This window comes from Lichenostomus cassidix, chromosome Z, assembly GCF_008360975.1.
Source record: "Lichenostomus cassidix isolate B80296 chromosome Z, HeHo_3.0, whole genome shotgun sequence".
Lineage (NCBI taxonomy): Eukaryota > Metazoa > Chordata > Aves > Passeriformes > Meliphagidae > Lichenostomus > Lichenostomus cassidix.
Genome location: NC_139511.1, coordinates 45,737,110 through 45,763,399, shown reverse-complemented (window position 1 = coordinate 45,763,399; position 26,290 = coordinate 45,737,110). Strand labels below are relative to the sequence as shown.

The 26,290-nt window shown below is 35.7% G+C and overlaps 1 protein-coding gene across 1 annotated transcript in view; it reads right to left on the bottom strand.

Moving 5' to 3' along the window:
- The window catches only part of PTPRD (protein tyrosine phosphatase receptor type D), a 1,173,827-nt gene that overhangs the window by 683,223 nt on the left and 464,314 nt on the right, over nucleotides 1-26,290 (bottom strand). The window contains exon 6 of the mRNA XM_085043363.1: nucleotides 16,223-16,271. The gene's annotated coding sequence lies outside the window, so the exon portion shown is untranslated. The remainder of the gene's footprint in view (nucleotides 1-16,222; nucleotides 16,272-26,290) is intronic.

The window sequence follows — 26,290 nt, the reverse complement described above, 5'->3', positions numbered from 1 at the left end:
ACACAATCTTGTTTGAAGAAAAATTGCATCTTGATTAGATGTCAAAGAAACAATTTAAAGGGTTAGAAATCTGAGTATAACGAGATTTTTCCTTAATAGTTATCAACATTATGTATTCGCAAGGTACCATCTATGAGAAAATAGACAATCAGTCTGAAAATGGCTGCCAAGAAGCTCTCCACAGAAAGTAAGACTCACATTCAATAGCTCTAGGTGGGGTTTGCAGGAGTGAAGTCCCTCCCACTGTAAGCGGAAAGCAGGTTTGACCACTTGATGAAACTGAATAAGCACAAGTTTGTGGGGCCTGATGACCTGGACCCCAGGGTCCTGAGGGATCGATCACAGATGTAATTGCCAAGGCACTCTCCATGGTAGATGAAAACTAATGGTGATCAGGCAAAGTCCCCAGTGATGGGAGAAATTAAACACCCCTCCCATTTTTTAAAAGAGAGAAGGGAAGAAGGGGAATTACAGACCAGTGAGCCCTACCTCTGTGTCGGAAAAGATGATGAAATAGATCTTCATGGAAGGAATGTTAAGGCACATGCGAAACAAGGACATGATCTGAGGCAGACGTTTCACTAATGGCAAATTCTACCTGAACAATCTGGTTGCCTTCTGCAATGGAATGACTGCAAGAGTTAAGAGAGGAACACTGACTGATGTCATCTACCTAAGTTTTTGTAAGTTCTTAAATACAGTTGTACATAACTAACTTATCTCCATATTGGAGAGACATGGATGTGGAGGGTGAATGACTTGGTGAGTAAGGAAATGGCTAGATGGATGGAACCAGGGAGTTTTGGTTAATGTCTGTGTGGAGGCTGGTGACTTGTGGTGACTTGTGGTGCCTCTCAGGGCTCTGTCTTGGGAGTGTTGCTCTTTGTTATCTTTATCAATTACATAGACAGTGGGATCAAGTGCACCTTCAGCAAGTTTGCAAATGACGCTTCAGTGCTGCTGTTGACACCACAGATGATGAATGCCATCCAAGGGGATCTGAACAAAGTTGAGAAGAATTACCATGAGAACCTCAAGAAGTTCAACAACTCCAAATGCAAGGTGCTACACCAGGGTCAGGGAAACCCCTGAGTAAGCCTGGGAGAGGACTCTTTAGGAGCATCCTGGTGGAAAAGAGTTCTTGTGAATGGAATCTGGACATCAACCAGCAGTGTGTGCTTGCAGTCCAGAAAGCCAAGAGCATCCTGGGCTGCATCAAAAGAAGACTGGCCATAAGGCCAAGGGAGGTGATTTTCCTGCTCCTACTCTGCCCTCTTGAGACCTTGGCCCTCCAGGACTGGGACCCCAACATGAGGAAGACATGGACCTGTCACAGAGATGAAAGCCTCAAAAATGGTCCTGGAAGACCAAAGGGCTGGAACACCTTTCTTATGAAGACAGGCTGACAGAGCTGGAGGCTTTCAGCCTGGAGATGGGCAGATTTCAGGGACACCTCATTCCAGCCTTTCAGTATTTAACAAGTGCTTGTAAAAGAGAGGGAGAGTGACTATATACACAGGCAGAGAGTGATAAGACAAGTGGAAATAATTCTAAACTAACAGAGGTAATACTTATTTTAAATATTTAAAAGAAATTCTTTATGTGAGGGTGTGGGAGACCAGTGAAAATGATTACTGGCTCAAAACAACTGAAGTGTGTGTGTGTGTAGGGGACAGGACAAGCTCTGAGAAAAGTGTGATAGTACACTGCCTGGAGCCTCTAGTCCAGCTGTCAGTCACTGACACACCTGGAACACTGGAAGCAGCACCCTACACCTCACCTTGGAGTCCCAGTCGAACCCCAGAGTGGCCAGATGACTGGAAGCCCCACCTAGGGGAGGTATTGGCCACAGGAAACGAGCAATAAAAACCATAGCACAAAGATCATGGTCACACTCCTGTTTTCCTTGGATTTTACAGCAGCTGAGACCCTGCAAGATCCAAGGTTGTAGCTATATCTTTCTTTTCTCTCTCTTTTCCTTTCTTTCTCTCCTTTTGCATGCATAATTTCCTCTTCCTGAAATCTGGGCAACTTAAATGTTGTTTGTTTAGAGCCAAAATTGTATGAAATGTTTTAATTTGATTGAATATTTGTTTTAAATTTTGCCAAATTCCTAATCTAAGATTTGCTAATAAATTTGGGTTTTAACCTCCCAGGAACTTTTGTCAAGTTTTTTGTTGTGCCACTTTGGAGAAAAGTAGTACCTTAAGACCCTTTAAAATAAACTCACCAATAGAAGACCAGGGCTCTACAAAGAGTGGTGAGATATTGTTAACAGGTTGCTCAGAGAAACTGTGAATGTGCCATCCCTTCAATTGTTCAAGGCCAGGTTGGATGGGCTTTGAGGACTCTGGCCTAGTGAGGGTGTCTCTATCTGTGGCAGTGGGGTTGGAACTAGATGATCTTTAAAGTCCTTTCCAATCCAATCCATTCTATGACTGTGGTACATGTGTACCACCATGATTCAGCAGGGCACTCTTTCAGGATTCAAAATACTTGTTCCTTCTCAGTGAATATACAAAACTGCATTCCTTTCTAGTTTTTTTTTCAGTGATGCCAGTGTTTTCTATAATTAGCTATGTTTTATACATGAAAGCAGGAGAGAAACACTGAATACTGAAAGAAATATGCTGCATCATTTACCATAGTTCTGCTGTACATGCTTAAAGAACTGCAAAAAGGTAGGAGTTGTAAAAATGATCATGTGACTTAACAAAGAAATATGTACATTTTGATGTAGACATGACAAATATTCTATGATAAATCACACATCTCAGCAGAGTCCTCATGGTCTATAACAAGGGGAATGCCATGCAGCAGCTGTTACTGAGCTGAAGGCGTTAATTTGTCTTTCACCCTGTGCTTAGTACCCAACATGCTTCGAGCACAAGTCACCATGCCAAATCTTCTGCTATTATTCTTTCCTAATCAATAACTGCAGCCTTGTGACAGTGTGGTTATGACAGAATCACATACTGGTGCTTAAGATCTGTACTTAAAAAGATTTAGATTACTGTGTTGCCTTAACTGTGAATTGCCTCCCAAATCCACACAATACAGCAACTGGTATTGGTTTATGAAGTTGAAGTGCCACTGTTACATCCATATATTGTATTTTGGTCATTTATTTTCAGATTGTCTTGCTAGGCTGAAGCAAAGGGAGAAAGTCTCCTCCAGCTAGGAAGATTCTTCTTGAGGCCCATCACTGTAGCACCGAGATGTCAATCCTTTCAGAAGGAAAAAGAGATGCCTGAGAGCAATAATAATCAGTCAGAACAGACCAAGCAACAGACAAATAACCCAGTTCAAAGTTATGAATTATCAGTGTCTCTTCTATTTCCTCTATGAATGAGTAAACTGCTTTGGTTGGAAAGGAATATAGAGACTGCATGACATAACATACAGATTTTTTTCACAACTAATTTCTTTGCCTTTGCTTTATTTAAAAAAATTAGCAAATGGAATACTGGCTCAACCATTCCAAAGAAGGAGAGAAAGAATAAAGTTTACCACTGGGAAAAGCATTTGCTTAAGTTTAGAATCTGGAGGAGCGTGGTCTTCTCTCTTGTGATGGGGTGGATGTGTGCTCTAGAGAAGTATCATCTACTACCCTTTTTGCAATCTCTATTTACATTTTTAATGCCTTTTTTTTTGTCTTATGTCTAATTAAAACTAATAAAAAGAGGTAAACCTGGACTGCTGGACATCCTGCTAGATGTGAAGGAATTAGTTAGGAAGAAGCCTTTGTGTCATGTCTGCACTATCATACAGAATCACTTTCATGGTTTTGGTGGAGGGGGAAGATTCAGGCTGAAAGCTGTAATATCCTTTCAGAAACAGCTCCTTGTCTCAGAACATGTTATGCCAGTGTATATTTCCTTTGGTTTAAATTCTCTCCTGTTCAGGCAGTAGAAGAATGAAACTGATGCAATATTTTACTACCTTGTCCCAGTTTTCTTTCAGTTGGTTGTTTTTTGGTTTCTTTTCCAGGTTACATGCCCTTTCCAGATGGCATGAATCACTGAGGATAACTAAGATCTTGCCTTAGATATTTTTCATGGACAATTTAGGGTCTTGTATTCACATTAATATTGCTTAAATATGTATTCTGCATGTTGTGGTATATGGACACTCTTACTGCACTATTTCCCTGCCCACACTAAAAAATTTAGGGTAATTACACCTAAGCAGAACTATTGTCCTCCTCTGAGATTTGCAAATCAAACCATGAAGAAAAAAGAAGAAATTATTTAAACCAGCAGTAACTTTCCTCCCATAGTTTCTGAAATTTTGACAAAAAATTTAATTAAACTGGATGAAAATAACTAAAATTTTTTCTTTTAAACTGCAGATAAAAACCTGTGTCCAACATTATCGGGAGAAGGGGGTGGTTTTATTCTAAAAGGTGAAAATTTCCCAGGATTTCAGCATTTGTTTATCATATTAAGGCAACTCGAAGAAAAAAATACATAAAAAATACATAAAAAATACACCACTTTAAGATACTTAAGGTAGATTCCATGTTTAAAATGTCTAGAAATGGATACGTATAAAGGAGGCTGCAGAGTGGCAGCTAAAAAAGAAAGAATTAAAAAAGAAAAGCATAATGCTTCATATTTTTCAGTCAGCTTTTCTCCAGAAACTAAGCATGCTTTCAGATGTATGGGAAAGGAGATTATAAACTCAAGATTGACACCTATGGAAAACTATGTAGAAATGTAATTTCCTGGAATGACAAAAAGGAAACCTGGTAGACATTAGAAAGATTAGACTAAATCTTTTTCTAAATAACTCATAAGATTAGATAGTGGATGATATTGGACATCAGCAAGAATTTTTTTATTTTGAGGGTGGTGAGATACTGCACAGGCTGCCCCAAGTTGTGGATGTCTCATCCCTAAAACTATTTCAAGGTTAGGGGCTTTGAGCAATCTATTCAGGTGAGAGATATCCCTGTCTGCGTCCCAGAAGCAACATCCAGGTAGCAGAGACTGCGAGATATTCAGGGGCATGAGAGCCTCATTTTGTCCTGGAGTTCCTCCTATTCTCTCTCACCTGAATTTTTTTCAAAAGGTGGCAGTACGAACATCTATGAACTTCTCTAAAGAATATATGCCTCCACTCAGCTCCTACCAATTACATTAACTTCAACAAACATTCCCAGATTATTGTAATCCTAGATCTTCATACACTTAAAAAGAAGTATAGATGGAAGAAAATTACTTCAATTATCTCCTTATGGGCAGCAGAGTTGATATGAACTGATGTCTTAAAAATAAAGAGAAATTAATTTTTCAGGTAGAAATAGAGGAATTGCAAATGATGCCCTGACAGTGGTCTAATCTCACTCTTTTACAGCTCTATCATATAATTCTTTACCTGAAATAGGGAAAAGGAAAAGGAAAAGGAAAAGGAAAAGGAAGAAAGAAAAGACAAAGACAAAGACAAAGAAGACAAAGACAAAAAAGACAAGACAAAGACAAAGACAAAGACAAAGACAAAGACAAAGACAAAGACAAAGACAAAGACAAAAGAAAAGGAAAAAGGAAAAAAAAGCCAAAGAAAAAGAAAACAAAAAAGAAAAAAAGAAAAAAGAAAAAGAAAAAGAAAAAGAAAAAAAGAAAAAGAAAAAGAAAAAAAGAAAAAGAAAAAGGAAAAGGGAAAAAAAATTGGATTTCGAAGAGAGAAGACATACATCTGATATAGGAAAATGTTCTCCAAGTGCATAAAAATGAACAAAGTAGGCCTCAAAAAAACAGCATCTTGTTTGTATTATGCAAGAGTTTCACTCTTTACTTCATAAAGAGCTATTCTGTGTGAAGGGATTAGCTGGCATTCCACTATATAGACTATATCACCAATCTCTAAGGGTAATGAAAATTTTGTTAGGTTTTCACTGGGATTGATCTGCAAAGGGGTTTGCAATAATTTTGGAAGCAAGTAAAAAACCTTAAGTATTAAAAAAATCCATCATTTATTAACAATATACTTCTGTGTCTCTGTTCAGAGAAGTCTGATTTCTACTATCCACTGGAATATTTCCTATAACCTTTCCTATATGTCCAGCTACAAAAATAGCCCTATCTTCTCCAGTCCTCATCTTCTGCACTGCAAAGTGAGTACAGTTGATTTTTGTTTTACTATTCTGCTATATTTATTTTTTGTAATCTATATGGTACAAGAACTATGCATATTTTCTTCATAGTGAGGAGACTGGCGTGTACTGAAAGTATATTAGAGAGCAAGAATACTTAAGAATAAAATTCTAGAAATTCAAATTCAGAAAGGGCAGACACTGCCAATTGGTATCTACTGATAAGAGTGGCAGTTTATTAATAATCTGTCATGTAAAGCTGACATATGGGGTGCTGAATTCTGCTCAGTTACACAAAGAAATCTCCTCTGTTATTACCTCTAGAATTAACTACTTTCTGTTAAAAGATTTTTGCAGATATATATGCTTCAAAGTTGTTTTCTGAATGCAGGTTACTTCTGTTTTTTCTCCTAATTCCTCATTATTGATAAGATGATCCAATATAAGGCTAATTTTGGTCTACCAGTATACACATAGTCCAAATAAATATCAAGTTTCAGTTCAGAAACAAATTTTGATAAACACTGGTAGGGTTATCAGCAGTCAAAAGGACAAATCATACCACAAAAATTCCTTACTTTTGACATGTCATGGGAAACAAACAAACAAAAAAAATAATATCCTAGAAGTTGCATACACCTATTCAAGTTGTTCATTCAGATGCACTGCAAGCAATTTATCAATACACAAATGCAAGTGAACTAGGAGTAGATGGAAGGAAGAGATTGTACTTGAAGGAACTGCTAGGAGTACACAGAACTATGTGTTCTAGCACATGACATGTACTTAATTTTTCTCCTCTCTAGTTACTTTAATTTTTAAATTAGATTAAAATTTCTAAGGAATTGCATTGTGAAATACAACTTTAAAAAAAATTCTCTAAAAGGTTGGTTGAATTTGACACAATAATAAAAGAGAAACTTTACTCAACATATCCAGTAATGAAGTCTAAAACTGAAAAAAATTTGAAATGTTCTCTGATCGATTGTTCTCAGATTGAAGTCTTCTTCGTTATCCTTTCCCACTTTTCCATTTCAGTGTAGCACAAAGGGCTGAGAGGAACAGACAATCTGACTGACAGAAGCTGTAAGCTACTTCAGAAGAAAAATAATTTAAACATTTACACTCAAGTGCCACTGGAAAAACCATGCTGAGACAGCTAAATCTTTGACCTGACTCAGAGTCTTAGATTTTATATTGTGTTCCTTGATGCATTTATCCAAATAACTATTTTTAATTGATGTTATGGACTAAAATAATTTTACGGCCTTTTGCTTAAGACTAACACTACATTTAATTGTGTATTTGTTTACATTATACATAAATGATTTTCTCATAAAAATATTGAAATACTCAGCTGAGATCAGATTTTACTAGACTAAATGTCCAAGTAAATATAGGTGAATCTATTGGGCAAATCTTTGAAAATGGGCCCCAACACTTTTTTCTTCTTTCTACGCAGGAAATCATGCATTTGTGGAACCCATCATCCCACGGACGGTAAAGTAAGTTTTCTGTTTCATTACACAATTTTCAAGGTTTTATTTCTATACAATATATTACTGAGCATAAAGATTCAGGAAAACTCTTCAACAGAATATGCATATGCACACACTCAAAATAATACATTTTCCTGAAAGATAATGGGAGTTTTGTCCTAATATTTGTTCAGAGATAAGAAGTATTGAAAAAAACCCATGCTGGACATGTATTACCACATGAAAGCTTCTAATATAACTTCTGGACACCAACCATAACTGTATATAAAATGGGAAAGAGTTTGCTTATTTTGCAATTTCATCAAACAAATATTGATCAGTTTTGAGCTCAACTCTTAACATTTCCACAAATGTTGACAATTTATGAGATACTTTTCAACAAGATTATTCTCTGGGAAAATTTCTTTCATTCGTGAGCAGAAGCTGGATGAAGATGAAAAGGCAGGACATTATCAGTTGAAACATGTGTCCAATAGCCTAACAACAGTCTAAATATTCAGTCTATTTTTAATTCTCTATTTTCAATGTGAATTTTAAATTATCAAATCTCTGATAAACTTGTACTTTAACAGCACTTTCAGTCCTGTAGTGAGTAAAGTAACCATTTCTCTGCTCTCATAACAAATATAAAATACAGAGAAAATAAAAGACATAGCAAAGAGTGGATTAAATTTTAGTTCTCAATGTGTAAAACAATAAATTGGACACTGCATATGGGATTTATAAAGTTCTTTAGAAGTTTATTGGGCAAATTCCATCTTCCTCTCCATTTTTGCAAGGCAGAGGTATAAACTGTGACTCATTTACTTTATGTTTTTTACGAGCTCAGTGAAAGTAATGAATATGAAAGATATAAAAACCTGCACACCGAAGAAAGTATAACATGTTGACATGACCAACAAGGGGTTATAAGATCAAGCTCATTAGAAGTGCTTGAAAAAAAAATTAATTGGCAGGCCATCAACATTAATAGTAGTCTTTTTACTAGATTTTTGGAAAAATTCCAGAAGAATATTTCTCAGGTTTATAAAAACCCAAAACCTGCTCAAAGCATCATCACTTTTCTTTTTTTTTTCCTCTTTTTTCCTCCTTTTTAAGAAAGTAAAATAAGTAGTTACCCTTAATTAACAAAAAAAAAGTTTCAGATTTATCCCTGATGTAATTTTATCAATTACATCAGGGATATGGTATGTGCACTAATTTTCTAACCACAGAATCAACTAGATTGGAAGAGACCTTTGAGAGCACCAAGTTCAACCTATGATCTGACATTACCTTGTCAAATACACTATGGCTCTGAGTGCCACATAACTGAGTTTTTCTTAAACACCTCCTGGGATGGTGACTACATCACTTCCCTGGGCAGCCCATTCCACTACCCAAACACCCTTTCAGTGAAGAACTTCCCCCTAGTGTCCAACCTAAACCCTCTGCTGCAGCTTGTGACTGTATTCTCTTGTCCTGTTGCTTGTTCCCTGGGAGAAGAGACCAATCCCCAGTTGGCTACATCATCTTTTCAGGGAGTTATAGAAAGTGACAAGGTGTCTCCTGAGCCTTCTTTTCTCCAGGATAAACAACCTCAGCTCCCTCAGCCACTCCTCACAGGACCTGTTCTCCAGACATTTCACCAGCCTTGTTGCCCTTCCTGGACATGCTCCAGCATCTCAACATCCTTCCTAAATTGGGGGGCCAAGAACAGGACACAGCACTCAGGATGTACCTAACCCGTGCCAAGTGCAGGGTGACAATCCCGTCCTATTCCTGCTGGCCATGCTACTGTTGATCCAGGCCAGGATGCCATTGTCCTTCTTGGCTGCCTGGACACAGCTGGCTCACGTTCAGTTGCTGTCAGCCAGTACCCTCAGGTCCATTTCTGCCTGGCTACTCTCTAGATGCTCTGCCCCCAGCCTGTAGCACTGCAGGGAATTGTTGTGGCCAAAGTGCAGACACAGCACTTGTTCTTATTATACCATATCATCAGATTCAGCCCATTTATCCAGTGGTACAGGTTCCTCTGATGAGGACCAAATATTATACCATATCATCGGATTCAGCCCATCTATCCAGTGGTACAGGTTCCTCTGATGAGGACCAAATAACACCTCCACGTCGGTCATCTGGTCATAATTGGAGGCCAGGTTGGCCAGGCAGGACCTGCCCTTTCTAAATCCATGCTGGCTGGGTCTGAGCCCTTGGCCATACTATAGCTGCTGTGTGATGGCACACAAGATGATCTGCTCCATAACCTTGCTGGGCACCGAGGTCAGGCTGACAGGCCTGGAGTTTTCCAGATCCTCTTTCCGGCTCTTGTGAATGGGTGTCACACTGGCCAGCTTCCAGTCATCTGGGACATCCCCAGTGAACCACGACTAATGATAAATGATGAAGAGTGGCTTAGTGAGCTCTTCCACCAGCTTCCTCATCACATTAGGATGGATCCCATCTGGTCCCATAGACATGAGAACGTCTAAGTGGCTCAACAGCTCACTAACTTCATCCTCCTGTATTACACTGGTGCTAGTCTGCTCCCTGTCCCTGTCTACCAGCTCAGGATGCCAGTTTTCCTGAGGATGACCTGTCTCTTGCAGATTGCAAAGCGGTAGTGCAGTATCTTCTGGTCCTGGAGAGAAATTTCTTCCTTTGGAGTGCTAGCAGATCTCTAATAATGTAAATGGAAAACTTGCTATGTTGCATTTTAAGGCCTCTCTGTTTCCTATGTTCTGTTATAATGATAGGGACTAGACGAAAGAGAAAATTTTACCTTTAAATTATAATTTACATTTCCTATTCCATATCCTTTGTAAAAAGGGAGTAACTCTAAACTTACACAAGCAGATATCGACATGGGTTTTAAATACAAGGTAATAGCTTCAAAATATTCCTTCCCACTTCCCATATCCTGACAGCAACCAAGAATAATTGTGTTTAGTTGATGTATCACGGTCTGGGAGGGCTGCACAGGCCGGCTCCCCCCCGGACCGGGTCTCTGGTTCGTGTAATTCCACCGAATCTGGGGCGGGCGGCCCCCGAGGTTCTGCGGCATGGCATCAGTCTTCAAACCACGTCAATTCAGCAGGAATATAGTGAGACTAAGAAAGAACTGGACTCCATCTCTGTTCTGGCAGGGAGGTTTATTTGGGGTAACGGGGAAAAGGGGGTTGCAGGGGAGGAGAAAGGGGGGAGGACACGCAAGGACAGGATAAGGGCTGCCAGCTCAGAGATGCAGAGACCTCGAGCTGATCTGGACATCACCTTATAAAGGGAAAGGAAGGGGGAGGGACTGTCTCCACCAGAGCCAGTCCCGAGGAGTCTGAAGGGAGGACAGGCATAGGGAACCCACCAGTAGATTTCAGGTACAGCAGAATGCATATTTCAAAATTAACTAATGGTATACAAAGCAGAGGGACAAAGGAGCACATGAAATTCCAAAACCCCACATTGCTACATTTAGTAGGATGGCTGTGATTTGAGAAAGAAGTTCAGAGATATTTTAGAAAATCAGTCTAAGAACACTTCTGATAATCCATCGACAATGGTAACCACCACTGTGTCCATTACAAGTGATTGTTAGTGTGTCAGGAAAAGCATGTCTGACATTCATTGAATAATTTAAATCATGTTACTGGTGAAATTGATTCCAAAGTTGATGCCCATTTGGCTGTATAACACTGGTGTTTCTTCCTTGCTCAACTTGCTTTAGTTTCTGACAAATTTCTATCTTCTGCAGCTCCACATAACAAGCTCCATATCTTGTCCACAAGCCCTGTCTCAATTTGTAAGCAAGTTTCAAGGTACAATAATTACTAGCAAAGTTCTTTATAATGAACGGGATATAATCACTACTGCAAAACCCTGAGGATTGTAATGTGGGTCTCTGGTTTACATTAGAAGAAATTTACTCTCACTGTATGTTTAGTTCCATCAATTTGAAAATGAGATACGCGCTACCTTTTCTTTTCAAGGTGATTTTGACTTCAGAAATAATCATACTCCCAGGAGATCCAATGACATTCTCAGAGGTACAAAAGAGAATATCATCAAGATTGCATATCATCATTCTAATGATAATTTGCCCTGGGCAGTGGCCATGACAGGACTTTTTAATCAATATTTTCAAAGTATGCTTATTAAAAAAGTGTCTTCAGTATATAGGCTTTTTTTCCATTGTACATTTTTTGTAAGTTGGTTATCTTTCATTGGTTCTATTTCTTAATAAGAAAAAATATTTTAGTGACTACTTCGTGTTTCAAATAAAGAAATAATTTTTGGTGATACATTTTACTCTTTCAGAAAGACAGATTTTTTTTCAGCAGGAGGATTCTTTTGTGGCTTCAACAAAAAAAGAACAGTAAAGGAACCCAAAATTATGTAAATCATAATTTACATACAACCTTTTACTTTACATGACAAGGCTTGCAGAGTGTCTATCCACACCTTTTTACACACTAATGAACCCAGTAAAAAGAGTATTAAAAGATATATTTTCTGTCCAACTTCTCCCTGTTTTAGTACACTTATGCTTAAAATTTACATTAAAGAACAACTGGTTAAGCACTTTTATAGAAAATACTACCTATCATATTGTCAATGTATAAATAAACATTTGTATGTATTCGCGCATATATGTCTGTCTATAAAGCACAAATGCACTCAGAGTCTGTACAGGATCAAATCTGAATGCATTCAGGAAGCCTAATATGCTCTTAAATACACATGTCCATATTTGTTTGTATTTATGTACATCCGTTCATATGTAAATAAGTAATCAGAAGTAAAGTTTTCCCAATACAATGTTAAATGCAGTAACTAGCATCAAGGTGTATCCAGTGAACATGCAAGCGTACCTATAGAAATGTACTTGATAATTTGTGACACAGCACTCAGAGGAATTCAGGTAAAAAGGCATTTTAAGATTATGTCTGCAAAATCTCTCTTCAAAAAGATTAATATTAAAATGGAAACATCGATTTTTGTTTGTTCTTATATTGGTTTTCTAGATAATATAAGAAATTATAAAAAATTTAAAATTGTGATTTTTTGGGATGATTACATGTTATGTCACAAACACAGATTGACAGAAACAATTTTCATAAGTGTCAGCTTGTAGAAATAAACATCACAAGCTGAACATACAAAAAAACTAAAGTTCACTCTCCACGTCTACTATTCTGACAGTGCTCACCAAAAGGGTGTGCAAGACAACTATGGGAAGTTATCAGAATTGATTCAGCTGCCTAATATCCTAAGGGGTGAGACAAATCCTTCACAATTTTTGAAGCTGCACACTGCCCCTTACAGACTCATCTCTCCACAAGGTGTCAGGAAACAGATGTTTTTGTTTTCTTCCACTGTATTTTTTTTAATATTTAATATTTATCTCTGAAGGAATGTTTTGCAAATTTAAGTGGCTGATCTGTGGCTTTTTTGAGAAAATTGACCAAAATCCTGAACTTTTATATTCCTTCTTTAATCACACGAGGCAACAGATCAATAAAATATATGAAAGGTGTTAAAAAAGTTACGAACTGAACTAGAAGAGAACTGGAAAAAATGATAAAAAGAAATAGGTCAAAGAAAAAAGGGGTTTTGGGTTTGTGTTTTTGTTTTTGTGGTTCCTTTAATTTTGTTAGATTTATTTAGTTATTTTTAATTGTTATTTATTTATTTTGTATAAAAATATACATACTGCCCTTAAGTGTTGGTATGAACATGACATTGACATAAGGTTGGGTAAGTTTCTGGTATTCATTTTCCAGTGAAATATTTATTTTCATCCACTGGTTCTGTATAAGTTTTTTTTTTTTTTTTTTTAACCTCCATAAGAATGATCATGCAATTCTGAAGTGAAGAAGAAAGTTGAAATCATTAATTGAGTAATATTTTCTAAACATATACATAATTTAATGTCATTTTTTAAAAAAACCAATACAACACGGTAAGACTCAGAAAATACTAGCATTTTAACAGTGTCAATATTACTTAGGTTTGTGTCCTGGTTTTAGAGTTTTTATAACAAATTATTAAATCAGGCATACCACAAGCCTTTGTTTGAACTTCTAACCCAAGAAAACATGGTTTTGATCCAAATTTTGCAAGGATTCTTTAATAATCAGCAGATGTCTGTATCATTCTAAGTTCTGCTTCAGTCATCTGAAGCGTCACTTTTACATATATAAATTTCAGTCTAAGAAAAAATGTAAGAAAGATCTGTGACAAATCTGCTATACACAGAGTTTACAAACAACACTGAGGAGAATTTCAAGTCTAATAGACATCACCGAAATTTATTAATTAATGCAAAGAATTAATAAGACTATTTATCTTTCTACTTTAGGTAGATTGGAAAGATTATAACATTGGAAAAGAGCCCTCTCACACAATAAATCTGTACCAGTTGCATTTTTTTAATTGTGCCAACTATGCTGAACTTAAGTGATGCAACTTAAATAAGTGGCAAAAGGGGTTTTTTTGTGGGTTTGGGTTTTTTTTTTTTTTTTTAAGGTTTTGGAGCTTTTTCCCTGGATTTTCCAACAAAAGTTAATGATTTCTGTTGTATATCATTTGGGGGGGTTTATTTGAATTTGGTTTTTTTTTTACATCATACCCCTCTCCCCCTTAGTTTATCATAATTTTATTTTATTTATCAATTATTTAATGCAATTGGGTCTGCCGCCTCCTATATTTACACAAAAAGTACTTTAGCAGAATGTTTAATCAATAGTTCATCAAACCATGAAATACCATTGTCTTCGCATACTTCTTTCTTTGAAAATCAAGCTTTATCATACGCAATAGACACACTCAGACATATGCTTATATGTATTTTATATAGCATCAGTTGTTCAAAACATAAGGGGAAAATGTTACCAGGAATCTTATATTAACTAATACTCAGGTATTATAGTGAGACTTCTCTAACAGTCACTTCAGTGAATGGTTATTAAACACTTCCAGTGTTTCCTCAACCACCAGAAATTAAAAACTTCACAAAACAAATATATCTACACAAATAATGGTTTTGAGAATTTTAGATCTTCTTACTGATAAAGAATTTCTATGAATGACAAAGTTTTACAGAAATATGGATAAACCCTGTGTCCCTGTATACATTCTGAAATCTGGGAAAAAATGAGATTTGAGGGATTTTGAATTTAAATGTATTTTACAGCCTTATAATAGATACATCTAAATCTACAGTAGACGCCTCTATATTACCTACTGCAAGAGAGATTCTACAATTGTGATGTGCAACATGTGAGATAGTAATAATCAATTTCACTTTCAAGGACTGAGCAAAAACCCAAGAAATAATCTCATGGAAAACCAGCAGAAACAAGGTAGAAACAAAGGTCATCAGACCTGCCCGAGTATTAAGAAAAAATATTTTATGTCATTTTTAAAATTGATAATACAAAATTTTAAATTTAAACTCTCATGAGCAGCCTCTGAAAGAGAAATATCCTTTAAAGCTCAACATTTGTAACTCAGCACAAAAGCAGCAACAGGCAAAATATATTGTGCTTTTTAAACTACTACCTTCACACAGAGAGTAGATACACAAAGCAAAGCTGACAGATCTGTTCTCCCGGGGTTAGGTTTCCACTGTCAAGAAGTGCTGTTTGCTGCCCGTGTATGCACTGGATGACAGCTATTTGTGTTATACAAATGAGGTTTACTCATGAGTTTGATCTCAATTGCATGCTAATCATATTGTCCCCTGTTATGAAACAAGCACTTTACTTTGTTATGTTCAATATTATGAAACGAGCCTAAAACACAGGAGAATGCTCTGGTAACCTGTTTAAGCTTGTTTATCTCAATGGCTTTATTACATTACTTTTTAAATTATCCCAGGAACATACTAAATATGAATCTATTTTGTTCAAATTACTTAATTTTAAACATAATGTTTCTCAAAAAACTTAGTATATGAAAAAGAACAAAGATTGATTTCCAGCAACCACAGGTTTCCAGTAATTTTAGTTTTCATTATAACAGCTATCTGTCTTACCTCTCACTCCCCCACGTTGTAACGCAAAAATCCTGACAGTAAGAAATAATGTTGATAAAACCCTAAAGTGATAGTATTACTGTTTTCTGTTGCTTGGTCCTTATTCATTCTTGAAAGTGAAAAGTGAAAACTGCTTTCTCACCAGTTATTTAAAGTACAGAGATGCAGTTTATATCTGGAGAATCTCCGTCATTTTTGCAGATCGTTGCCTCTTTGGTTCAGGTTATTTCTCTCACTCATCAACTTCTGTTTTTGATGACTATGTTAACATTAATCTCAAACTACAACGTGTTCAAATTACACTTGTAGCATTTAAATACTCTTATTTCATGATCTCTTCAGTCAAACTATGTTAAAATACAACAAACAAACAAAACATGAACACGTTCATTTTGCTGCTACATGGAAAATGAGAAGAACCCCCTTCTTCCTTACAATATCTTGAAACAAACAGAAAGTAATTAGTCACTGTTATCACTGATTGACATTATCACAGACTGGGTGGGACGTCTTTAGGATTTTTTTCACGTTCCAGGAAATATGGTCATATATTAGAATATAGTTATTTTCAAAACCATCCCAATTCAGGCTAAAAAAATGACAAAAATTTTTACTCACCCTGAGCTTGCAGGTTTGGAACACAATCAAAAATACCCTATCCTGAGATCTGAAAAACACAAAGCAAGAGCTTTCTATCACCACTGACAATAAATTGTCAGGCATTAGATATACAACAAAACAAGTAAATGCTTGTTCAATGTGTATAAAAACCACAAATAATTAACATACATGTACCTTATATGAATATCAACCGACTTGAACCTCCAATAGCATACTTTGAAAGAAGCATTTATTCTTTTATATCAGAAAAGCAGCCGAATAAAAGCCTAAGCTTTCAAGTGTGTTCAATCTTCCTCTCCCTACACCCCAACAGTGTTTTGAAGAGAAATCAATTTTAAGCTCTCTCCTGGAAATTAGAATTTGTGAATTTCTGTGGAGACCAGTAAACTCCAGGGATATCTGGATAGAAGAGTTCAGATGGCACACCAGAGCAGCTCAAATTATGACTTGAGACATTTATTTGAACATAACTAGTTTCTTCGGAAAACAAATTGCTTTAATGCTCGGATGGTAATAAAAAAACCAGACCATATTCTAAGATTTTAGTTTTTGGAGGGGGATATCAAAATAATTAAAATAATAATAAAGGATATATTTTCCATGTTTGAAAGGGGTTAGAATACTTTGTGGTGACTGATGAAAGTGCATCAGAGTAAAGGCAATAAAGAGTCTGACTGGACATGGATGTTTGTAAATATGGGGATGCAAAAAAGGAATGTTTTCTATAAAAGCAGAGGAAGAAAACTGATTAGTGCAGCAAATCTCCTTTATGATCATCAAATACAAATGATTCATCATTGAATTAACATTCATTTCATGGACCTGGATGCATTTCTTTATAATTGCTAAGATTTGTTAAATTTATCAATACTATAACCATGGTTATTCCATTAATAAGGTTTGAGGTTACACATTAGTTTAATAAAAACAATCTAAAATTGATTTTCCTGCAGCAAATTACTTTCCAGCTTTTTGTCTGCAGGCATTTTTCTCTTTCCAGTGTAACATTAACGAAGATTAATGCTCAAAATTTAAAATCTGGTAAATAAATATTAGAAAATACAGAAAGTAAAACTGTGTCTTTTTGAATAATATCAAAGAAGGATGAGTAGAAAAATTATGCATAAACTTAATATAAAATTTATGTTAGTTTTATGCTAATGGTAATTAACATATAAAAGGAGAATATTAGGTGCTATAATGGTAATCTGCATGCTTTGGAGGAAGTATGTATGCCTCTGTAATCTTAAAATTATTCAAGACATCCTATTAACAGATTATCCATTCAGTGCTTGCAGTGTTGCCAACTTCTAACAATTTTTCCATGGTGTTTGCATTAGATAAATTAGTTTTGTGGGTTTGCTTTTTTTTTTTTTTTTGGTTTGGTTGTTGGTTTGGGATTTTTTTTGTTTTTGTTTGTTTGTTTGTTTTTGAAGGATTGCTATTGTGTTTTGGATTTCTTTGTTGGTTTGGAATTTTTTTCATGGCTCAAGGATTGGCAGATTTTTTTTCCCCAAAGTATTTTACACATGTTCAAGAAAAGAACTTGAGGGTAAAAATATATATAGTTATCTTTTCTTTATATTAAAATATTCAGGTTACCTTTATTTTTAAAGTTTTTAGCAAAGGCTTGAGCTGAACATTTAACAGTGAAAATCAAAAGGATGCAGCAGAACCTTGTCAATGTTTACAAGTAAAAGACCTCAGAATTGCCACCATAAAAATACATTTTGTCTTAGGTGTCTCAACCTGCTGAACAGTCTGTTCTCTCTGCAGAAACCATCATGCAATATTGTTGTTATTTTTCTAGGGGGAAACAACAAGGACAAAACCCCAACTCAAGCCAACAATGTTCCTATTTTAGGAGTTTTACTTTTATATCTCCAATCAAATGTTCTCATGACATTCCTCTGTATTTTGCAATCCTTTTCCCTTTCCTTGTCTTAGGACAGCAGCAGTATATGACTTCTGACAGGAGAATCACAGTGCAAGTGAGAATATGACTCTTAAGCTAAATATATGTTGCAAGCAGAGGGTCTAAAAGAGTCTAAATTGACCTGAGGCTCACTATACCTTTTTTCTATTTTATTATTTTCAATCTCTAGGTGGACAATTATTCTAGACTATTTTGCTCTAGTTTAAACCAACTGGCAAAAAAGTTTCCTAGAATTGAAACTGGCAAAAAAGCTATGCATTACTACTTTCCCTACGGCATTAGGTAATTGTAGCAGCACTGTAATCCTTACATAGAAAGCCTCCAAGTGCTTTAAATCAGGAAATTGTATGTTAATAACCTTCAAGCATAATCTTAGTTCTGCTGTTAACTAAAATATTGATCTAAAAAAGTTGCAAATTGTGTCCACAAACTTTTCTGCTCTGTGAAATCATCTTGAGAGTTTTAGTTAAACACTCTCAGGTTTAAATGAAAAGTGCTATTTTTATACATTATTTCTATGCATATAAACCAAAAATATCAATAAGATAGTTCATTATATTGCATTGCCAGAAATTAATTGTACTTTAAAGAGAACAGGACCTCTACCTCCTGGAAGTAATTTGGTTTTATTTAATGTAAAAAGTGATTTATTCTCTAAGTCTGCAAACACACACAACTCAAGGACATTATTCAGCAACATTTAAATGCTTAGCACATTTTCACTGTTGCAGGACATTTCTTCAACAATTTTCAAGTTTTTAAGGCTTATTTTCCCAAATATATTGGAATTTCCCAAGACCTGCAATCATCAATATTTTAGAAAACAAGCAAGACGCTATCATAATATGAAAATGCTTTATTCTATTATTGCTTAAGTAAATACCACTGTTAGTGATCATTAACTAAGTAGACTACTGCATTTACAATCTCCTTTTATAACTCCCCTTATTTAAAGGCATCATGGAACTACCAGGCAATAACTATCATTCCATGATTACAAAGTATTGGACAATGATACTGTACCTCTCTTTCAATGGGTCAGGGGGGATAAAAGGGCATAAAATATTGTTTTCAATGGTCTTTTTGCAATTTGAATTTGAAATACTGTTTATAATTCAGCATAGAAAACAATGTCCTCTGCTTTTATGATGATGATTACTGAGACAAATTCCAGAAGGAATTCTAACCTTACCATCTTCTATTAATTCTGCTTTTCTCTGCAAGGGTTGCACCAAGTTTCAATAGACTTAAAAAGTTAAATTCAATCCCAGGAAAAACATTGTCCAAAATCTTATTTCAGTCACAACAGTAGTATCCTGAGATACCCACTCCAAAAGGAGGATAAAATTAAAAGTTCAGGACATCCCAAATAGGCTAAGAAAAAGAAATTTTTAACATTTCATTTAGATGCAAATTCATTTTTTGCCACAAGATCTAGTTAATTTTTACACATCTAAAGTATTCTAGACTCTTTTCATGGAAAAAAGGGAGTCTCAAAGGGCATCCTATTGATCTGTACAAGTGCCTTAAAGGGAGCTGTAGTCTGGTGGGGCCTTAGCCTTTTCTCCCAGGTAGCAAGAGACAGGACAAGAAGAAATGGCCTCAAATTGTATGAGGGGAGATTGTAGAGATTAAACAAATATTCTTCACTGAAAGGATGGTTAGGCATTGGAAGAGGCTACTCAGGGATATTGCAGAATCATCATCCTTGGAAGTGTTCAAAATATGTAGATGTGGTATTTGGGCAAATGGTTTAGTGGTGAACATGGCAGTGCATGGTGAAGAGTTGGGCTTTATTAGTTTTGAAGTCTTTTCCAATCTTAATGATTCTATTCTCCTATGAATACAAGATCCTTTCCCATTTCTGAGATTTTTAGAAAAACAACATAGTGTAAAAGAGATTGGTAATAGTTGCATAAATTGTTGTGTTGTCTGGTTCTTTCACAGCCGGAAACAGATTCAAGTAAAGCCTAATGTAAGAGCAGTAGCAATGCATTCTATTTAGCACTGCTCTGTAATTTTCATGATATCTGTGTTCCCTTCACTAAAAAAAAAGCCAAATACTATTATTCATGAATGTATGTTTGATCCATGGGCCTTAATCTTTGCAATATTCCAACCACAGACATTTCACAAACTTTTTCTATTCTTGCTGAATCAGAACCTTTGTCAACCTCCTAACATTTCTTCAAAAGACACAAAAAAATGCCTGCTGAAGAAATCAGAAAGTTCCATTAAATTCTATAATCCCTTTTTCTTAATCTCCTGAATTATTCCAAAATACAGGTGTACATATAACAAAGCCTAAAAACTCAAAATCATATGTAATTCACTTTTTTGTAGAGATTAGATTAATAGCAACTCACATAAATTTCCCGGCAGATAATCTATACTTGCATAAAATACCTCTCCCTTTCTTCTCTGTATTAACCTTAATTGAAAACCCAGCCAGGTTTGTTACCACAATATTGCAGTTTGGAACTCCCTAACACACCACAGAACCCATATTTACATGACAATACTATCAAAAGTTTTCTATTAAAGACTATTTTTTTTCTTACTGTATCACTTTGTTAGCTCTTTTTATTTATGAGGTGGAATGGCCATATCTGAACTTCCAAGGCAGATGGTCTTTAATTCATGATGCTCAGATACACAGCTTGCAGTATGTTATTATTTACTAGCACGAAATCTCACTTTACCTTAACTTCTTGCCTTTAAAGGTAGTGTCAGATGTATAGAGAAAGCAGGAAAAGAGTGACAGTATGCATAAATAGGTCCTGAAATTTCAGTGGTGGAGTGGGATGTATTAAGGAATTTGTCTAAATTCTAGCAAACATGTAGTATTAGGCAGTGTTAAAATTTTGTGTTTCTGCACTCTATCCAATTATTTGTGGTCAATTTATGTGCATTATCTTGTGATATCCTTTCATTTTTCTTGCATACTGTTGTATTTGTATAAGTTGTCTAATTTGCCAGGATTTTTGTAAATTCAAATCCTATCCTCCGTAGTATTTACAATCCTGCCCAGCTATCCATCAGCCACATATTTTTAAAGCTTATGGTTTCTTCTGTCATTCAGATAGCTTTTCTTTTAGACAGTGAAAAACAACATGGTCAAAACAGCCCCCTGTGGAACTCCCCAGATGAAACAATTAATAATGACTCCTCGTTAACAGAAAGTAATTTTTTCAAACAGTTGGTGGTTACATCTGATTCACATTTTGTGGATCTGCATAAAAGAATGTAATAGCTCACACACCCTATGTCCCTCTTAATGAAAATATAATTATATAATATTTCCTTTTTTTTCTCACAACGGAAAAGATCATGGTTTAGCAGTTCATAAATAAATTTACCTTACAGAGTCAAAACCATAAAAAAAATTTCAGAAAAATTAATTCTCTCATAATTATCACTATTTATAAACAGTATGAATTTTCCTCAAGCTGCATTGACATTAATATTTGCTTTCAGCAGCATATTGGTAATTTTAAAGTCAAAGTTACAGATGGCTTGTCACTTTAGTTATACACAATCTCATAAATGGTTATCTATAAAATGTGTACCCTGGGTTAAGAATGTATATAGAGTTAGCTGAGTAAACATTATACTGTAAATATGCACTCCTTAACAACAATAGTTTGTTTATATGCCTGTGACCAAGCAATTGATTTTAAATAGGGGACAAAGCTAAGCATTTCTGGAGAGATACTACATCATTTTTAAAGTAAGAATAGTATATATCAGCTTATTCTAACATCTTTCATGTTTGACTCAGTTCTTAATAACAAACTGAAATCTAAGAAGTCAAACATATTTTCACATGAAAGGGCTGAAGTCTGACAGTATTTAGATAAAAAGCTGTTTTGTTTTTCACTCATGTTGTTGTATGGGTCTTCAGCTGTGCAGGGGTTCACAAGAAGTGATGGATACCCAAATATCATCTTTGTAACATGAAGGAAAAATTTAAGTTATTACTTTATTAACAAATGCTAATTAAAAACATGCTAATTACCTTTACAGGAACTGCACATAAATTTTGTTTCACTCATTCATAAGCATATTAAGTGAAATTATTAAAGGGAGGTGTTTTTTAAATTTAAAAAGTTTTGGATGCAGGTTTATGGCTTAACAAAATACACACAAATTTAAAACCTGTAGCTGAGGAAGAATTTCTGACACCCCCTTTATGGAAAAACTGAACATAACTACATTGTCAACTGGAAGGGAGCTAACTATTGCTACTAATAGGTACATGACACATGCTAGCGTGGACAGTTATTAGAGGTTGTTATTACACTGTCATCTAACACTTTTTAGAGAAAAAGCAGCTCTGGAAACAGAAATGTCTGTTTTCAGATAAAGGATTCAAATGGTATTAGCAACAGTAAGTCATGTAAGATCCGTTATTTATGAATCAGGATCTCACTGAGTAATAAAAATAATTGAATTATTGAAAATAAAATATGCAATTTGAATATTTGTTCTAAGCCTTCAGTTTCCATGCTATTCAGTTCTTGAAGCTGTTCTGTAGAGATTCTACTGCCCAAATACAATACATTTTTAGAGTTAACCCTGAGGTGGAAGGTAAAATATTAGTAATCAGAACTCAAATTTATTTGTTTTTTTAAGGCAAATTTAAAAATTCATTGCCTTTGGACTGTTTTCACTTTTATTCAATATTTTAATTGCATTTTTAATCTGCAGCTGTTGGATTTAGCTTTTTCTACTGAATCAGTTTGCACACAAAGCAGAAAAAAGAAGTAAAATCAGCATAAGATAGTCAATATTTTAACTGACCATATAAAAAGGCCACTCCCACATCCTCGACTCTTCAAATCTTGGATTATTCTTATGAGTACAGTCCTATCACCTATACTTCCATTCATGGTTATTCTGTTTTCCAAGTGCTTGCAAAATCTATATAGTCAATGTCTGTAAAGAATATAACAGATCCTGGTTTATTCAGATTATCTATGGTACATGGTGTATTAGAATTGCAAAATATCAAATCAAAGATGAATTTTACCTTCCAAACATCCTCTGTAAATCTTAATCATTAAAAAAAAAATTACCTCTTTATCAGAAGGCACACCACAAAAACTTGGGAAAATCAAAAAAAGAATTAGTCTCACTTGATCCAAGGCACAAATCCATGCTAAATAAGTAGTATAAACTTAGTGGTGTAACTTGTGAAGAACTAATATAAGAACTAACTGATTCCACAATTTACAGTAAAACATTATAATGCTATTCAACTAACAGAAGAATTGGTTTCATTCTTCTAAAAAAAAAAAAAAAAACAAACAAGTAAAACGTTAATCAAGTCTGTAAGCAAAAAAAAAATCTGCAACCTAAAATTTTTTAGGAAAACACCAAATTTACAGTTTCACAGGAGGAAGAAGTCATACAATGAGATGAATGAGGGCTAAGATGCTTAGATTTTTAAATGCAGAAGTTCCCTTCATAATGCCTATATATAAATGTAGTTATATTAGTATTGCTCGTATCAACAGCAAAGTTTTGGTGTTTCACAGAACCACAGAATATTTAGACTTGGAAAGGATCTCTAGGCATCATCCAATAGTCACACAGGAATGCCTCTAGGTGGTTGTTGAATGTCTGCAGAGAGGGAGACTCCAATCCTCCCCAGACAGCCTGTCCCACAAGGATCATTGAGTACAGCTCTTCAGTGAATGGCTCATACAGGGATGACCTTGGCATTACTAGAAGCATGCTCTAATCAGTTGAGCTCATCTCATGGTGAGGCCTGTTCAGACTTGAGAGAACAGAGAGAGGACCTCATATATGTGTACAAATAGCTAAAGGAGGGTGTGCCAACAGGATGGACCCAGGCTCTTCTTGGTGGTGTCAAGCAACAGGACAAGAGGAAACAGGCAGAAACTGATGCACAGAAAGTTCCACCTGAACATGGGGAAGAACTGCTTTACTGTGCAGGTGACTGTGCACTGGAACAGATTGCCCAGAGAGGTGGTGAAATCTTTCTCACTGGAGATATTCAGGAATAATTTGGACACAATCCTGTGCAATGTGCTCTGGGATGACTCTGCTTGAGCAGGGACCAGATGACCCACTGTAGTGCCTTCCAATCTGTGACTGTCACCAGTTCTGTGATTCTGTGCTTCTGCGGTTCTGTGAACTAGAGGGGAAGGATCACTCCCTTTGATCTGCAGTCCACACTCATTCTGGTGCACTCTAGGATACCATTGGCCCTCCTGACCACAATGGCACTGCCAGCTTATGTTCAGCTTGTGATCCACCAAGATTCCCAGGTCCTTCTCCTCAGAGCTGGTCTCTAGTAGGTCAGTTCTGAACCTGTACTGGTACTAGGACGTATTCCTTCCCAGATGCAGGACCCTACACCTATCTTTGTTGAACACCATAAGGTTCTTCTGCATGCAACTCTTCAGCCAATAAGGTCCCATTGAGTGGCAGCACAGACTTCAGATGGATCAGCCACTCCCCTCAGTTTCATGTCACCAGCAAAGTTCCTGAGGGTGCAATTGATCCCTCTGTCCATGTCATCGAGAAACGAGTTGAACATGGCTGGATCCAGTGTTGTTCCTGGTACTGGTATTATTATCTAGTATTATTCCCTGGGGAACACCAGTCTGCAATTGGATTCTACTCCATTGATCACAACCCTCAGAGCTCTGCCATTCAGCCACATTAGAACAGAATAGTCAGGAATCTCCATCACTTCCTCCGTGGTGGAGTGCAATATGGCACTATAATCCTGGCTAGTCCAGTATGTAACAATGCAATTGCTTCTTTTAATTGCTTTCAGTTAAAAAAAGACAGTAGAAATGCCACCAAAAAAAAAAAAAAGGGAAAAAGGAAATCACATTGTCAGAAACAGTATTATTTTAGAAGAATTTAAATTAGTGTCACTGAAATAGAACCTTGCAATACTATCATTTAACATAAATAATGAACAATACAAAACCTTTCAAAGAACTCTATAACTCTCCTATTTTTTAGCATTAGGATAAGAAGACAAACTAGTAAGAACATAGTAGAAATCCTAAGGACATGAGAAAAGTCATAAACAATTGCGGGTAAGCACACCACAGACAGTCTCTCTTGAAACTGTGGACTAAACAAGATGCATTTACTTTATGATCCATTTTATTGTGCCCTAGGTTGTATCGTGAAACAGTTTTTTTGTCAATTCCATTCATGGAGGTGTGCTATTGAATATGAAAACATATTTTGTATAAATCTTGTTACTGTGAGGTCTGGAAAGATAGTTTTAACAGCTGGAAATTATATTAGAGTCAACACAATTTTAATTTTTTATACAAACTAGAATTATTAAAAATCAACACACCTGGATTATGTAATATTGACAGGTGGCATGCAGTACTCCTAAAGCAGCTATTGAAATTATAAACCATATCTTCTCAACAGATTTCCTCTTTATTTAGCTTAAATATTTTTTGTTTGTTAATATTTTAATAAATGAGGAAATTTATTATATCACATCATAAAAGTAGATCTATAGATAAATTTTTAGATGAATGAAATATGACCTTTAAAAGGAAAAGTAGAAGGGTTCAGAGTCAATCAGTATAAAAGTAACTGCTATCCATTATTCGCAACTGCCAACTTGATGTTTTTCTTGACATTCCTTCTAAAGCAATGCTTCAGAACTCCAACTGGAAAGCAAAAATGCACTTCTAATACAAAGAGGAACATTATTTATCTTCGGAAAGTTGACTTTACAGAATGTGAGTGTTGAAAGCTAAGATTCACTTCAAATGTGTAAGTATGTGAGAAAACAATTTTGAAGAGCTTAATAAACAGGCTGGGTGGGTCACAGCCACTGGGCCTTTGCTCATGTGAATGTGAAGTGTGTGAACTGGCTGCGGAGCAATGTTAGAAAGGAAACTGCAGTTCACCAGATATAAGTATCCTGCTTAGGAAATTAACATCTGATCACATCACTGGGCAAGCAGTGCTGCTCTGTTCTGAGAACAGCTGTACCCTCAACACTCTGAACCCCTAACTGTTAGAAAGAAACAGCAATCAGTCTGCTCATTTTCCAAGAAGAAAAACTCCACAGCTTCTTGAAGCTATTTTTACTAGAGGTAAATCACACTTAA